We start from the raw sequence: 15,802 nt of genomic DNA, 5'->3' as shown, positions 1-15,802 counted from the left end.
ACAACCTCTTCTAGAAATCTTATAACGGGCCATGTCTGGATCTTGCAGCAGCAGAGCCGATCAGCCCTATACGCACACTACGCAAAGTGCGTAGGGCCCCGCAAATAACTCAAGGCCCCGCCTCCCCCTCGTGTCAAAGCGCGTCAATCAATGTTTACAATATCGATGAGAAAATGAAGCGGAACTATCCTTCTGGTCACGAAAAGAGAGAGAAAACAACACCATAAGAGTTCATTGCAGGAACAGTTATCAGGCAGACTTGTGCCAGCAAAGAACAGTAGGCTAAAGTTAAGTTGATGTGAGTTGATTTATTATGTTTAATAAACGACAAAGGACAACGGTGTTTGTTTATAAACTGCAGCTCGGAAAAGATAACCGCGTCGCGCGTTAACATGCGATCATATCATATGCACGTGCATGAAATGAAACGCGCACTTTCCAGCAGAAACATCTGTTGAGGTGGGACCAGTACAATAAGGGCGTGATGGCACTCCTCATTATAGTTTTAAAACAAGACGATGATTATCTAGTCGCTCAGTCAAGGTTTAGTTGCAACTCTGCCCAAATGCAATATGGAAAGCAATGTATTGACATTGACTATTGATAGGCTCCATTGAATTTAAAATGTTGATTGGCTGGAGATTCTGGTCAATATGGATGCACATCCCTCAGTAAATAATAACCATCAAGAATCAAGAGTATCAAGAATTACTTTTATCATTTAAAACACAGTGACATGCTATGGCGCCATTTTAGCTTTTATTCATTCACAGGATAATTATGCATTTTTGATATCAATAATTCAATTTGTACTATTTAAAATGTGAATTCTTGATATTAAGAATGAACTTTTTACTAGTAACAATGTCTTCTGATATCAGGAATTACATTTTCGCTACAACTAGTTAAAGGAGGGATTGTAGTGGGAACACTGGGGTGTCAGGTGTGACTGTGTGGCAATGGCAAATGGTTCATGGCTCACGGGTCAGGTATGAGGGCCCCTAAACAGAATTTTGCTTAGGGCCCCAGGGAGGTCAGGATCGGCTCTGTGCAGCAGGATAGTGATCTAAAAAACAAACATCAAAATCAAAATGGGTCACTGAGCACAAAACCAAGCATCTGCAATGGCCATCACAGTCCCTGACCTGAACCCTATAGAAAATGAGTGGGCTGAAGAGTGTGAATTACCCAAGCGGCAACCTCCCCGTCTCTCTCTTGAAACCAACACGGAAGTGAGTAAAACTGCAATTCGTTGACTGGTCGCTTGAGGCTGGTGTCAAAAGTGAGTCAAATCTGTATTTCCCCCATGTTAAAATGCCAAATTTTACAGCAGAAAAAAACGTGTTTACAGCCTGGTGTCTGTATGTGGCTTTGGTCTATACAGCTAATTTTGCCCTTCATAACAACTGTGAGGGGGGTGAATTTTTTTATAACTCATCCGTTTAGTTGATTAATATTTAAAGTTCTGCATAATTAAGGGTGTGGCCACTTGAGTGACAGGTGGATTCCCGCTGATGTCAATGCTTCAGCAAATTTTAGCTGCTGAACTTGCCATCTCTGCAGTGTTTGTGCTTTTTTCGGGATTATTTCATACAATTTAATACACTCATTACTTCGCCCACGGCTTATGATTCCGTCGTTGTCGTCGAGTATCGTTCGAGAGAACAACCAGCGCTGTATTTCAGTTGTTTTCCTCTGTGAACATGCACTAATGGATGTCTGACAATTTCGTTGCTTTTTGGAGTTTTCAAATTTAAAAACGTCAATAAAGGCTCGTTTGTTCTGCTCTCACGGAACAGATAGATTATAATATGTTTATATACCGTCAGATGAAATCCTGCAGGTGTCGGCGCTTTCTCCGTCCATGCAATAAATGCACATCCTTACATGAGCGCAGATTTCCAGCGCATTTACTTGAACTTCATAGGTAACGTTAATATATCTATGGTTTAACCCATTTGAGTGGCGGCCAAAATCAGAATTTAAAATGGACTGAATAAGCTCTCTACGAACTTGACGAGCGATGCCGCGCTGACGGACCATACACTATAAAAAAAGAGTGACTGACATGTATGCACATAAATCACTGTCACACACACTCTCTCAGAGTAATATTAAGTTACTGCATATACATTTTCAACTAGCAGAATAGTACAGAATCACGATACACAGTCTCACTTGTTGCCATGTCTTTTAACTATTATAATATTTCGAAGGGCAAAAACAGGAACTTTTAATTGGCTTTACATCATCAACTGTCACTTTAGCGTGAGGCCCTGTGCAGTCACAGACTTGGTAGTGTCAGTAGCATATAGCATAGCATTACCTCCCCACCCGCCCCGCCTCTTTGCCCATTTTCTGTTATCCGGGAGTGACGCGAGGCCAAGATGGCGACAGCCGGCTCCGCCCACTTTAGGCTTCAAAAATGCTCTTCAGAAACCTACGGGTGACGTCACGGACACTACGTCCATATTTTTTTACAGTCTATGGAATTACCCCACCATAATTGGGGGGTACTGCTCCTTCACTTCTTCTATGACCATCATGGTCCACTACCATATCAATCCCCACCGTGATCGCCAAGTGCAACATGTGTTGTGCAACACACATACAAGGTCTAAACATGCGACAAACTGATAATCAGTAGGCTACAGAATATCTCATTGTTATTATATATCCAAAAGAGAACTGTTTTGATCAACTCCCAAAAGTTAGATGTTAAGTGCACTGAAATACCATTCTAATTACTAGTAAAAGTAATACCTTTACAAGAAGCCTATTGCCTATTTCAGGGTTTTTCCTGGCTCAAAATGAGGCGGAGGTGGTTAAATCATAATAATGTATTTTAATAATAAGATAATTAAATGTGTATTTTTTTTTGTAGATCATCATATAGCCTAATGTGTTTCCCACTGTATTTTTGTTGGTGGAGCTTGGTATCTCTAGGAGGGTCCGGGGGCATGCCCCTCCGGAAGAAAATTTTGTACATTTTAAAGATAAATTCATTAATCTGGTGCACTTTGAGTCACCCGAAGCCACTATTAAAAATAAATAATCCACCCGCAAACCGCCTATATTTAGATATCTGCATCTGATCATCACATTACAATTATTCAAATTCTTAGTGTTAAGCATGATAATATGGTAACATATCAAACTGAAGTAGGCTGATTTAAAATGAACATTTATTTAAAATAAAAGTTCTTCTTTTGGCAAAATTACATTTCCTTAATAGCCTAAACAGAGGCTTTACTCCCTTCAAGCTTAAATTGTCAATGTTTCATTACATCACTGTTTGAAAACACTCTTTTTTTACCTTTATAAAGGGCATTTTCCCCTCATTTTATTAAATGTATGCTCCATCTTTCATTTCAAATTCTTAAATTTGATAAATATATTCAATTAAAATAATTAGACATTAGGCTGTTACCAATCAAATTAAATAATTTACATTGAAAAATTATAACTGTATTAAATTAGATTCTTTTAAATATTTGTGAATATATAAATAAGGAATGTTAAAAAGAATGATACTTTATGAAACTAGCGTTTTGTCATTCAACGTTGACACTTGCTTGAGAAGTTGAAGTCGTTCTCTATCTCCGTTGCTTCTAGCCACGGTGGTTAAAAATGGTACGGTCCACAATTAGGGTGTCTGAAATCGCTTTACATTAAAATGTTCCTACAGTGAAAATAGGAGTTGACTTGTATTGTAACTGTAATTATATTTTTTCACAATATCAGAAAAATTATCTGACCCCCCCAAAACTGATATTTCTGTCCCTTTGGGGGGTACTGGGTCTTCATTGGGGGGTATAGTACCCCCCCAGTATACCCCCTGTAATTCGAACTATGAAGAGAACAAGCACCAACATGGATCTGGGAATCTGGGAATCTGAAAGATCTGGAGAGATTCTGTATGGAGGAATGCTCTCTGATCTCTTGTCAGGTGTTCTCCAAACTCATCAGGCATTATAGAAGAAGACTCAGAGCTGTTATCTTGGAAAAAGGAGGTTGCAAAAAGTTTTTAATAAAAGGGGGCAAATAATTGTTCCCAACGTGTTTTGGAACGTGTTTTTTTATCAAATATCAAAAGGATTAACAATGCAGATTTATTTTTTACAGCCATCTTTGATTATTTACCAAGGGGGCAAATAATTCTGACCAGCAATGATACCAGATGTGACCAGGGGCCCGTTCTTCGTACGTTGCTTAAAACATCCGAGATCAAATGAGACATCCAAGATGATATCATCGTGCTAATCATGATCTGGCTAATTAGGTTCTTCGAACACACCTGCCAGTTATGATTAGTATCGCTGGATTGAGTTAGTGAGATAATTGCGTGTTCATGCGCTGGTTTAAAAGGGGATATGTATCGATAGTAGAAACATTGATCAGCAACGCTGCTATTGGCTGTTCAGCGTGGCCAAAGAGCGCGCTCAGTTTTTCTCCTCAGCAGAGCAAGAACTAATAGTCAAAGTTTATTCGGAATTTTAATGTTTAATCAAAACGCCAGGGAACACCTCAAAGTCTGCAAAAGCCAGGAGAGAGGGCTGGCAAAAAGTAGCAGACAATTTAAATCCGTTAGAAGTGGCCATGTTAGATGTATTTTATCACGTTATTAGCCTATATATTTGTATTTTAATAATTGCATAATTACTTTGTTCATTGTAATGTCAGAGTCACCACACTAGAACATGGGAACAAATAAAAGTGAAGTACAAAAATATTCTACATAATGGTAATTTTTAGTTAGCCTATATTATAGTCTCTTTTATAAAAGGCACTGTTAAATAAATGGCTGTCTGTTTATAAAAGCAACTAAGAAAAAGGCTGAGAAAAAAAAAAGATCTTAGTAGCCTACACTGTAAAATAATTTTTGCTGCATTAAATTAAGGCCGTCATTTCAACTGTTAAATCTTGAGTAATGATGAATTGCTTTTAACTTATGTTAATGTAAAAATATTTTTAATTTTTTATCCTCTTTTGTGCACCTTTACATAATACACCAACACTTGTATCTGTTCCCAAGAAAGTGGTGGCTGAAATATGTGCAGTAAGTGGACATTTTCTAAATTTCCAAAGTAAAGAAAGTATAAGACTTTGTAATGTCCATTTGTTTCCATTGCACTGGACAGTGAATAAACCCTCTCAGATAACTGTCATATGGAGGAACTAGCCCTGCAAGTGCATAAATAACTTTACTTAATTTATACTTGTATGCTTTATGGCTGCAATATAAGTTGCAGGATTCCACATCTACAGAAAGGCCTACAGAAGAGTCTGCACAGACAGAGGAGACATAGGCCTACAGGTGGGCAGTGGATAGACAACTTTTCCTTTTTATTTGTTGCATGAGGCATGTGTCTAATATCTCTTGTTGCAGGCACTTGACCACTGGCTTTTCTTTACAAAGAACAATTGAAATAAAACTCAAGGAACTAAGCATATTTGTCTTTTATTAAACATTTAATGAAAAGTGTTTGGGTTTTTTGGCAATGTTGTGTAATATGGCACATGCAACAGCAGGCCCGGGGTGGGTAATCGGGAGAATCGGGAGAATTCCCGGTGGGCCGCTTCACTTTTGGGCCGGTCGAGGATTTTATTTTATTTAATTTTTTTTATATTTGTCACGTTAGTTACATTAGGCTACACACTTTCCGCATTCTGACACCGCAGCGCGCAGCCTCTGCATGGGTTGTACCATGAGAGGGAGTTCTCCCCTCCCTCCCTCCCCTCCCCTCCCTCCCCTCCCCTCCCCTCCCCTCCCTCCCCTCCCCTCCCCTCCCCTCCCTCCCCTCCCTCCCCTCCCTCCGGTTTGGGTCAGGGAATGGGGCCATAAAACACCTGTCTGCAGGCAGGAACATGTCATAATCACCTATGAAGAAATGCAGTTCTGTTAGGATCAGCATAAGTGTATGTAATACAGTGAGCTTGATATTTAATTGTGGAACTTTTCTTACCACTTTCAAATAATGTGCATAAATGTGAATCTCTGAAAATTCTTAAGTCATGCACAGATCCTGGCCATTTTGCTTTCACATTTGTGATATGGAAGATTTTAGTCAACTGCCTTTTTTTAATTTGATATAATATTACTAATCTGGAATATTAAAGGAACACTCCACCGTTTTTTGAAATAGGGCTTATTCACTTTCTTTCCTACATTTAGATAGGTGGGCAAATGCATTTTTGTCTCAGTGCATGCATTGTTTTAGTTTGACAGGGTCGGCGCTAGCTTAGCTTAGCACAATGAATGGAATCCTTTGTTGCCAGCTAGCATGTCCTGAGTAAAAGTGATATAAAAATTTTTAAAAACCCACCTAATTACTTCTTGTGGCCTGCGTATTCACAACAAGTACAAATAGTGATGCAGATTAACACTAGGCGATTTCCTAGGCAGATATTGACTTATATATTAAGGACTATATTAGGGGGAAGCACAGGCGAAGCACTGCTACTTGGGCGTGATATCTCTGCGCCCAAGTAGCAGTGATTCACCTGTGCTTCCCCCTAATATAGTCCCAAGTCAATATCTGCATAGGAAATCGTCTAGTGTTAATCTGCATCGCTATTTGTACTTGTTGTGAATACGCAGGCCACAAGCAGTAATTAGGTGGGTTTTTTTAATTTTTTTATATCACTTTTACTCAGGACATGCTAGCTGGCAACAAAGGATTTCATTCATTGTGCTAAGCTAAGCTAGCGCCGACCCTGTCAAACTAAAACAATGCATGCACTGAGACAAAAATGCATTTGCCCACCTATCTAAATGTAGGAAAGAAAATGAATAAGCCCTATTTCAAAAAACGGTGGAGTGTTCCTTTAAGAATCACAATAGTAACTGGGCTGCACATTTACATTGTGAACCCCCTTTCTGTTCACATAATCTCCTTCATTGAGGCCTTGATGGCAGCCTATGGTCTAGCTATATGGTACCAATCACGTTAGTGAAGCCTGAGTGACATATCTGTAATCGGCATGGTCATGATTGCATGATCTTCATAAAAAATTATGATAGCCTAAAAAAACTGCTTTACAACATTGGGTCTTCAGTGGCTTGGAAATGGCAAAAAAAAAAAAACTAAAACTGTTTTTTAAACCTAAAAGCGCCAGGTAAACTCCGAATCAGTGTTCGAATTGAGGGGGGGCTGGGGGGGTCCGGGACCCCCCATAAGCATCAAGGGACCCCCGTAAGGCCCCAAAAAATTACCTCGGGGGGTCCCCTGGTTTTTCATTAAAACTAAAATAATAGAAACATAATTTATTAAGTAATATATATATATTTTTTAATCAAAGTATTGCGCTGCCGCTCCCATTTAGCCTGGGAAAACCCAGACTACTTCCGGCGAATTTTAATTCTCTCTCCAGGACAGTCTGGAGAAGAGCCCATTCAAACTCATTTCTGTGCCGCCGAAATCGCGGCACCAATCAGAAACGTTTGGGGAGGGATTTACATGATGACGACAGCGCAGCGACGCTGAAGGAGATTTCATTACAAAGATGGATGCCGCCGTGGAACATCAGTCGTTCGAATCATAGACAGTATATAAACGAATCAGTTATCGCGTCTGTTTTGAGCGATTTAAACTTACCGTTTTCGTTAAAGGGATAGAGGGCGCGCGCGCATCCTGCTGTGTGACATGTACGCAGACTGCGCGCGCCCTCAGATCACTTGGACGCGGCTACGTATAAGAGCTAAAAACGATATAAATACTGTTCGTTTTCTCACACAAACCGCTCGTTTCGTGTCTTAGGCCATCAATGTGTACTTACGATGGGGAATTGTTTAATTTGGACGATGGGGAATTGTTTTAATTTGGACTCTGTGCATGCTCTTTGAGACAGTGACCATCGACCTGCATTATATGACTGACAGACAAGAATGGTTTGACCTAAAAATATCAAAATTGAAACTACTGCGGAAAAAAAGACACCTACATCTTGGATGCCCTTGAGGTAAGCTAAAACATACCAAAATTTAATTTCAAAGTGAACTATCCCTTTAAAACCGGAGCAAAGAACAACACTCGAAGCATACGTCATCTCCTTCATCGATCTGATTGGTTTTATGACTATCCAATTGCGCCCAGAGGAATTTGAGCTACGTTGGTTGGTGACGCCCCTTTGGAAATGATTTGTCTACATAGCTTCCCCAGACCCTATACTCAGTTTCAACTGAGAAGGGTCTGGTTTTAACCAGGCTAGCTCCCATTAGAAAGTAATTCAAATTAGATTTGCGTCTGAAAAGACGCTCAAGTGCGCCACACGCTGTTTTCTGAAGGAATTTACAGACTGTTAAATTTATAAACAGATACATTTTATTTATCGTGCCATTTATACGCCAAAAATAGTTTGTTTGTTTTTTTTTTTACCCCTTGGGTAGGATTAGGGGTGTGGAGTATGTGCGTATTACACGCCATAAAGTGCGTATCATATGCACGCAAAAACTATTTTTGGCGAATAAATCGTACGAGAAAAAAAATTTGTGCTATAGATAAGCACTTTCACGAGAGTCTGGCAGAGAGGATCCTCATTTTCACCTCACGATGACGGTAAGATAATATTTCTTTCTTTTATGATTGTTTGGTAATTTACTGATCTGAATAGAGTTTCGACATTAACGCTTGTCCGGGACACGTGCGTGTGTTTTTTAAGGGACAAGTGAAAGAGAATTGTACTTGCCCAACCGGACAAATGCCCTGTAAAACAATTTTCAATATCAAAAAAATTAAATAAGAAATAACGTACTCGGTTACTAACGTATAACCTCAGTTCCCTGAGAGTAGGGAGAGAGTATAGAGAGTAAAAATTAGGGAAAGAAATGCCCTTTATAAAGCTAAAACATTATTATGATAAGAGTGTTTTCCAACAGTGATGTAATAAAACATTGACAATTTAAGTTTGAAGGGAGTAAAGCCTCTGTTTAGGCAGGAAATGTAATTTTGACAAAAGAAGAACTTTTATTTTAAATCAATCTTAATTTTAAATCAGCCTACTTCAGTGTGATATTTTATCATATTATCATGCTTAAAGCTGCCGTCGGCAAATCTGGCAGATTGGGTCGATTAGCCAAAATTTTGAATGTTTACAACTCTCATGCCCCTCCCCACTACCAGCGAGCACCCTCCCATCGAGGTCGTGCTCGTCAGTGCGTCACTGTGCGTGTGTACCTGATTTTCTGTGAACACGTCCGTCTCTTCAGCATCTGTCAACACCATGGACTCGGAGGTAGGCTGCCCTGGCTAATCTATCCATAGATAGCAATAACCGAGGAATTGGAAGCTTGTTAGTAGATTTTCTCTCCGCCATCACGCTCCATGCAATCTCCAGGCGAACTTCAGGCGTGGCGTGTGCATGTGATATTAACGTGCGCGAGTGAGGGGGGATCTGTGTCGTGTGCACGACCTGTGATTGACAGTCAGATCTCACACCCCCCTGCGCTGATTGGACCTGATGAAGCGGGAGCGCTGGATTTTTGCAAAACAAATAACACGCTCCAGGTGGAGTTAGAAGCTCGGGTTTTTTTCTAAAACCACCTTATTTATGTTGTTCTGTCGGATTATAGTGTCGATTACACTGAATATGATCAAAAAAATGTTGCCGACGGCAGCTTTAACACTGAGAATTTGAATAATTGTAATGTGATGATCAGATGCAGATATCTAAATCAGAGAATATCATAGGTTCGGGAGGTTGGCGGGTGGATTATTTATTTTTAACAGCAGATTCGGGGGACTCAAAGTGCACCAGATTAATGAATTTATCTTTAAATTGTACAAAATTTTCTTACGGGGGGGCATGCACCCGGACCCCCATAGAGGTAACGAGTAGCCTACAACCCACAAAAATACTGTGGGAAACACAGTAGGCTATATGATGGTCTACAAAAAATAGACATTTAATTATCTTATTAAAATACATGATCGGGATTTTAGCACCTACGCTTCATTTTGAGCCAGGAAAAACCCGGATTTGAGCTTTGACACAATTCGAACACTGCTCCGAATGATACGACAGACAGCACTTTTCATCAAGTTCTCCGCATCTCCAATAGTGTAAAGGAAAGAGCCACTCGCAAATAATCTCAGGGCAATGCAAACAGTTTGTGCTGTAGTTAAAGCCCGACTCCGACAAGTCGAAAATAAATGTGCGTTTCCAACAAATTAATAATGTAAACGACACAATCTCACGAGTCACGAGAAAAAAAATATATATCTCAGAAAGTGCACTATCACGCTGCGCTGGACTTCCCGTATCAGCTCCGTTTATGAGCCGCAGTCTAATCCTGTTAACATGAAATAAGCCTGCTCCCAGAGGTGGGTAGTAACGAAGTACATTTACTTCGTTACATTTACTTGAGTATTTTTTTGGAAAAAATGTACTTTTAAGAGTAGATTTGAATGTGGGTACCCAGCTAACACAGTTACGTTGTGAAGACGTACCCGGACCGGACCATATTCGTCGTAGCGACGTGCCACATAACGTTCCAGTGACGTAACTTTGTGATTCCCATAATCGTCGTGGCGACGTTATAGTGGTACGTCGCAAGAACGTGATGAGTACGTCTTTATGACCAAACTGGCACGTTGCGAGGACATAACACCAAAGGACCATATTAGTCGTTGCGACGTGCCACATAACGTTCCAGCGACGTAACTTTGTGATTCCTGTATTCGTCGTGGTGACGTTATAGTGGTACGTCGCTGGAACGTGGCAGGTACTTCCTAACGACCAAAATACCACGTCCGCATTTATTTTTAATATACTTCTCACCTTTAGTCCTGGGAATTAAGATGTGCTTGATCCATAACATTGAAATCCACATAGAACTGATAAACTCAAACATTTCATTCTCTGCTGTAAAACCTTATACATTCTAATAGGGAATTGTGTATTGTTTTCTGTTAATACGTTTAGGGATCAATACAGATATGTAATGGAAACCAATACAAACTTGTATTAAATTCTAAATAGAAAATGGCCCAAAACCACACTGCATTAATTTATTAATCAGCATTTATTCAGTGTTTCTTTGTACAAACTAAGCCAATACATTTTGAACATTAACGATTTTTTAACCATGTTAACAAGTAATGAGTACAGAAATGTAACATCAATTAATTAATCAAAAAACATAATCAATTAATAATGTAACCAACTATTAAAATGTTTTATTCTTTTTACTGAAAAAAAAAGTGTTTGATATTCTTATTGATATACTCTCTATAATTTGGCGGATAAACAATAAAGATCTTAAAAAAAAAGAAATGAAAAGATTCAGCATTTTCTTTATTATTAATTTTATTTGCAGAAATAGGTTCAGTTGTTTCCTGTAGTGTCCTATGAGGCTCCTGCTACAAATGTCTGGTGGTGATGTGCTTCATTGCTTCACTACCAGTAGCTAAACCTGAACAATGCGACAATTACCAAAGATCTATAGTCCTTGAGCTTCTCTGAAGCTAACAAATAAAATACAAATATTGCTCATAAAGAGTAAAGATATGTAAAAGGAACAATATAGATTTCTAGCATTTCTCCTGTATTATTTCGGCCACCAAAATATAATGACAAATGAGCATGATGACTGTGTCCCAGCTGTGGAAACCGCTCTTTCAGACAGAGTTGAGGAGGCAGAAGGAGATGATGGAGAGCTGTGGGAGAAGAGGAAGAGTCTCTTTCTTACCCCACCAGTGGAGGGAAGGGTCTTCTGAGGCAAGGAGAGGAGGATGGTCTCTCTCTATATATTGCTGGAAAATACAAATAAAATGTACCATACTATTGTAGTCAGGTTTATAGTTTTTTGTTAGAAAGGAATGTCTAACTTACGTATTCCTCCTCCTCCTCCTCTTCCTTATCCCGAGCTGCACTGTCACCTCATCGTCCTTCTTCAGGTAGCTAAAACAGAGGAGTACTTTATTAATGTTGCTAATATAATGCAGTTTTTCGAAAATACAGTAAAAACAGTAATATTGTGACTATCATTAAAATGTAAAATAGCTGTTTTCTATTTTAATGTATTTTAAAATATAATTTATTCCTGTGATCAAAGCTGAATTTTCAGCATCATTACTCCAGTCTTCAGTGTCACATGATCCTTCAGAAATCATTCTAATATGATGATTTGATGCTCAAGAAACATTTATGATTATTATCAGTGTTGAAAACAGTTGAGCTGCTGCTTAAGATTTTTGTGTAAACCATGATGCCCTTTTCAGGATTCTTTGATCAATATAAAGTTCAAAGAAAAGTTTTAAAGTTAAATCTTATAACATTATAAAAGTCTTTACTGTCACTTTTTATCAATTTCATCCATTCTTGCTATTATTGTTTTCCAAAATCTTACTGACCCCTAACATTTGAATTGTGTACACAAAAACAAGAAGCAGCATAACTGTTTTCAACATATTAGATAATAATCAGAAAAATTCATTGATCATCAAATCATCATATTAGAATGATTTGTGAAGGATCATGTGACACTGAAGACTGGAGTAATGATGCTGAAAATTCAGCTTTGATCACAGGAATAAATTGCATTTTACAATATATTCACATATGTTATTTTAAATGTTAATATTATTTCACAATATTATTGTTTTACTGTATTTTCAATCAAATAAATGAGTCAGTAATATAGGTAAAAATATGGTGGGGGAAAATGGATATGAAGTTATTTAATAACTTAAGCTTCCTCAGTTCACCCTGTGTTTCCCACTTCTCTGTCAGCAACTTCCTTAAGAAATGTTGAAATCGTAGAGCTTCCCCTCTGTTGTAGAGGGGTTATTTTGTCGCTGCTAAAATAACATAACATGTATCAATATTTCTTTACCGTGAAAGATCAAAACGCATCTAAACTAGTTTCAGACAATTTTAGCTCAGTGTAAGTGACGTCATCGATTAACAGCACACAGCTGCTACATTTGTTATATCAGTTTGTTAAATAAAGTAGTCAACTTCCAATCACACATTCAACTGCACATCATAACCTCTTATCTACACAAAGATGTGATTATAAGCCCAAACTTTTGTAAATAAGAGCTTAGGTTAGCCTCTCTTCTGAAAACGGTTGAGATGCTAACGGACTTTTTCGAAGACACTAAACCATTTCTACAAAGTAGCCTAAATATTCAACAGATGTAATAACACGTAAGAAAAGTGTCAGGAACAGTTGTGTATATTATGTGTGTGATTTTAGAGACTAAACTCACCTGAAAGCAGTGAAAACAACAGCAAGAGAGGGAGCTTTGCTGATATCCGTTTTGTTGCGGCGCCGTTTCCATGGCAACTCTGCGCCGCTCCAGGGTTTGAAAGCTACTCAAATGTTCAGCCCGCACGCTCATAAAACACGTCAGTCACGCAGCATTTACATAAATAAACATGTAGAATTAACACATTACTTAAATACAAATCTCATGAATTTAAAACTCATTTTTAAGTTCTTCAAGTTTGAAGTTCAGTTTGAAGATTTTTTTAATTGTTGTTTTTACGAACACCCAACCTCCTTAATAATAATACAAATGATAATAATAATAATTATATACAAACGTTTATATTTATGACAAGGTTGTGAGGACGTCGTGGTAAAGTTCCATTTTTTTAGAATCTTGGCTAACGTTCCAGAAACGTTGTGGGCACGTCCTCAAAAGACGTCGCTAGTTTATCCCACGGAGAACGTTGTAAAGACGTGGTCCACTGGTCACCAGATAACTTTCCAGATAATTTCAATTACATAAATAAATGCATTACAAATATTATCCTAGTGATAATATGCCATTTGGATATTATATGGAACATTTACTTAATTCATCAAAGATTTTATTAAGTTATCTGGTGACCAGTGGACCACGTCTCTACAACGTTCTCGATGGGATAAACTAGCGACGTCTTTTGAGGACGTGCCCACAACGTTTCTGGAACGTTAGCCAAGATAAAAAAAAAAATGGAACTTTACCACGACGTCCTCACAACGTTCTCCATGGGATAAACTAGCGACGTCTTTTGAGGACGTGCCCACAACGTTTCTGGAACGTTAGCCAAGATTCTAAAAAATGGAACTTTACCACGACGTCCTCACAACGTTGTCATAAAGTAATGTCACGCTGACCAAATGACGACTGACTGACGACGTCGTCACAACGTACTGTGTTAGCTGGGGTTAACGTCTTACAAAGTTAACTCGTCATTAATCCTCTTGGGTCGGCAAACGCGCCAGCGTTTTTTTTTTCCACATAGCAATAACTCCGTCATTTTTGGTCATAAAGATTACAGACTTAAGAAATATGAAAAAATAAACGGTTAAATGTCTACTTTTTCCCACTTTCAATCGAAATAAAACATTGTGCTTTTGTAAAAGAAAGAAAATAAACAGGGTGCTTTCTGCCTCTGCCACAACGTCTCCGTGCGTGGACTTTTTTTCTGGAGCACGTCTCTAAACTTAAGAACACTAAACTTTTCAAATGTATAGGATGAAGTGATGACAAGACAATCGTTGAATTAATCCAAAAATCCGTAATATAATGCATTTTTTTTTACTGTTGCTTACCAGTGGAGATTTGAAATCCAGTCGCGTGAAGTCAAGCTGCTTGTGTTGCCTGGATACAATTTGGGCGGACTGAACCATTTTATGATAATCGAGAGGGGGAGAGGGGTCCACGGACGTTTGTGTTTCCTAAACAAATAAAAAAAATTTGACACCAGGAAACAGCAAATAGAATAATTTAAAGTTAATAATTTTTACTACCAAATATATTTTTTTTAGCACCACAATTTTATTGGGGGCTTCTCTGGGCCCCCTCTTAGTCATGGGCCCCGAGAATCGTCATCGTTTACCCCCCCTTTACAGCGCCCCAGCATATAAGCATGTAGATTTGGTTGTGTGTGTGTGTGTGTGTGTGTTTGCTTGTTTTACTTCAGTTGAACTTTTTGAATTTATTGATATTTGTTTGACTTATACATCTTTATATATTTTAATGTATTGTTATAACATTAATATTTCTCCTGATTTTGACATACTGTATATTCTTTTGTATTGCATGATTGTATTGTGTTACTATATGAACAAAATGCTTTTGATTCCTATTGTCATCATACTGTTTCTGGTGTGACCTGATGCCATTATTTGATGTGTTTCATTGACTAGTAAGGAGTGTTTATGTGGAAAATCTGAGCACCATGTTTGTCATACACACACATGAAGAGTTCAATGTGTTTATGATGTTCTGATGCTGAGATCCGGCTCGGGATCTTAGAGAACATTAAACCCTCATGGTGTCACGATCGCTAGCGGAGAAATGGGTGGATCCAAACACAGCAACATGGTAATCAGGGCAATCCAACTCGTCGTCATCCATGCAAAGGTCAAAATCAAAGTAATTAGAATCGTAGTCATCCATGCCAGGGTCGAAATCCATTTAATCAGTCCAATAACCAATAACACAAAACAAGCAAGAACAACAACGAAAACAGACCTTAGCGTTGACAAGTGACATACAATAATGACTCCGTAACATGAACTAACACAAACAGGGTATTTATGCACAGACACTAACAACATAAATGGGAACAGCTGGGTGTAATCACAAGTGATGGGAACAAACAAGGATTATGGGAAATGTGGTTCCAGGATGAATGGAGACAGAAAGGAAGGAAGGGACCTCTAGTGGGCACACAGTGGAAACACAACAGACACTGTGACATAACCCCCCCTCTACGGAGCGGCTACCAGACGCTCCACGACGTGATAACCAAAACAAGAGTCCAGGCGGGAGGTGGACTGGTGGAGGATCAGGGGAGGGAT

The 15,802-nt window shown here is 38.7% G+C and overlaps 1 protein-coding gene and 1 long non-coding RNA gene across 2 annotated transcripts in view; one reads left to right on the top strand and one right to left on the bottom strand.

Annotated features, from left to right (window-relative positions):
- The window catches only part of LOC309475517 (uncharacterized protein), a 174,914-nt gene that overhangs the window by 9,357 nt on the left and 149,755 nt on the right, over positions 1 to 15,802 (top strand). The gene's annotated exons all lie outside the window — the stretch shown is intronic.
- On the bottom strand, positions 10,769 to 14,163 carry LOC309475787. Its single transcript, XR_014197852.1, has 3 exons — positions 13,215 to 14,163; positions 11,833 to 11,901; positions 10,769 to 11,753 (listed from the first exon to the last, which is right to left on the bottom strand). It is a non-coding gene; the product is annotated as an uncharacterized lncRNA (long non-coding RNA).

Source organism: Leuciscus leuciscus (assembly GCF_965113295.1).
Source record: "Leuciscus leuciscus genome assembly, chromosome: 15".
Taxonomy (NCBI): Eukaryota; Metazoa; Chordata; class Actinopteri; order Cypriniformes; family Leuciscidae; genus Leuciscus; species Leuciscus leuciscus.
The sequence above is the reverse complement of the archived record's forward strand: the minus strand, read 5'-3'. Positions and strand labels throughout refer to the sequence as shown.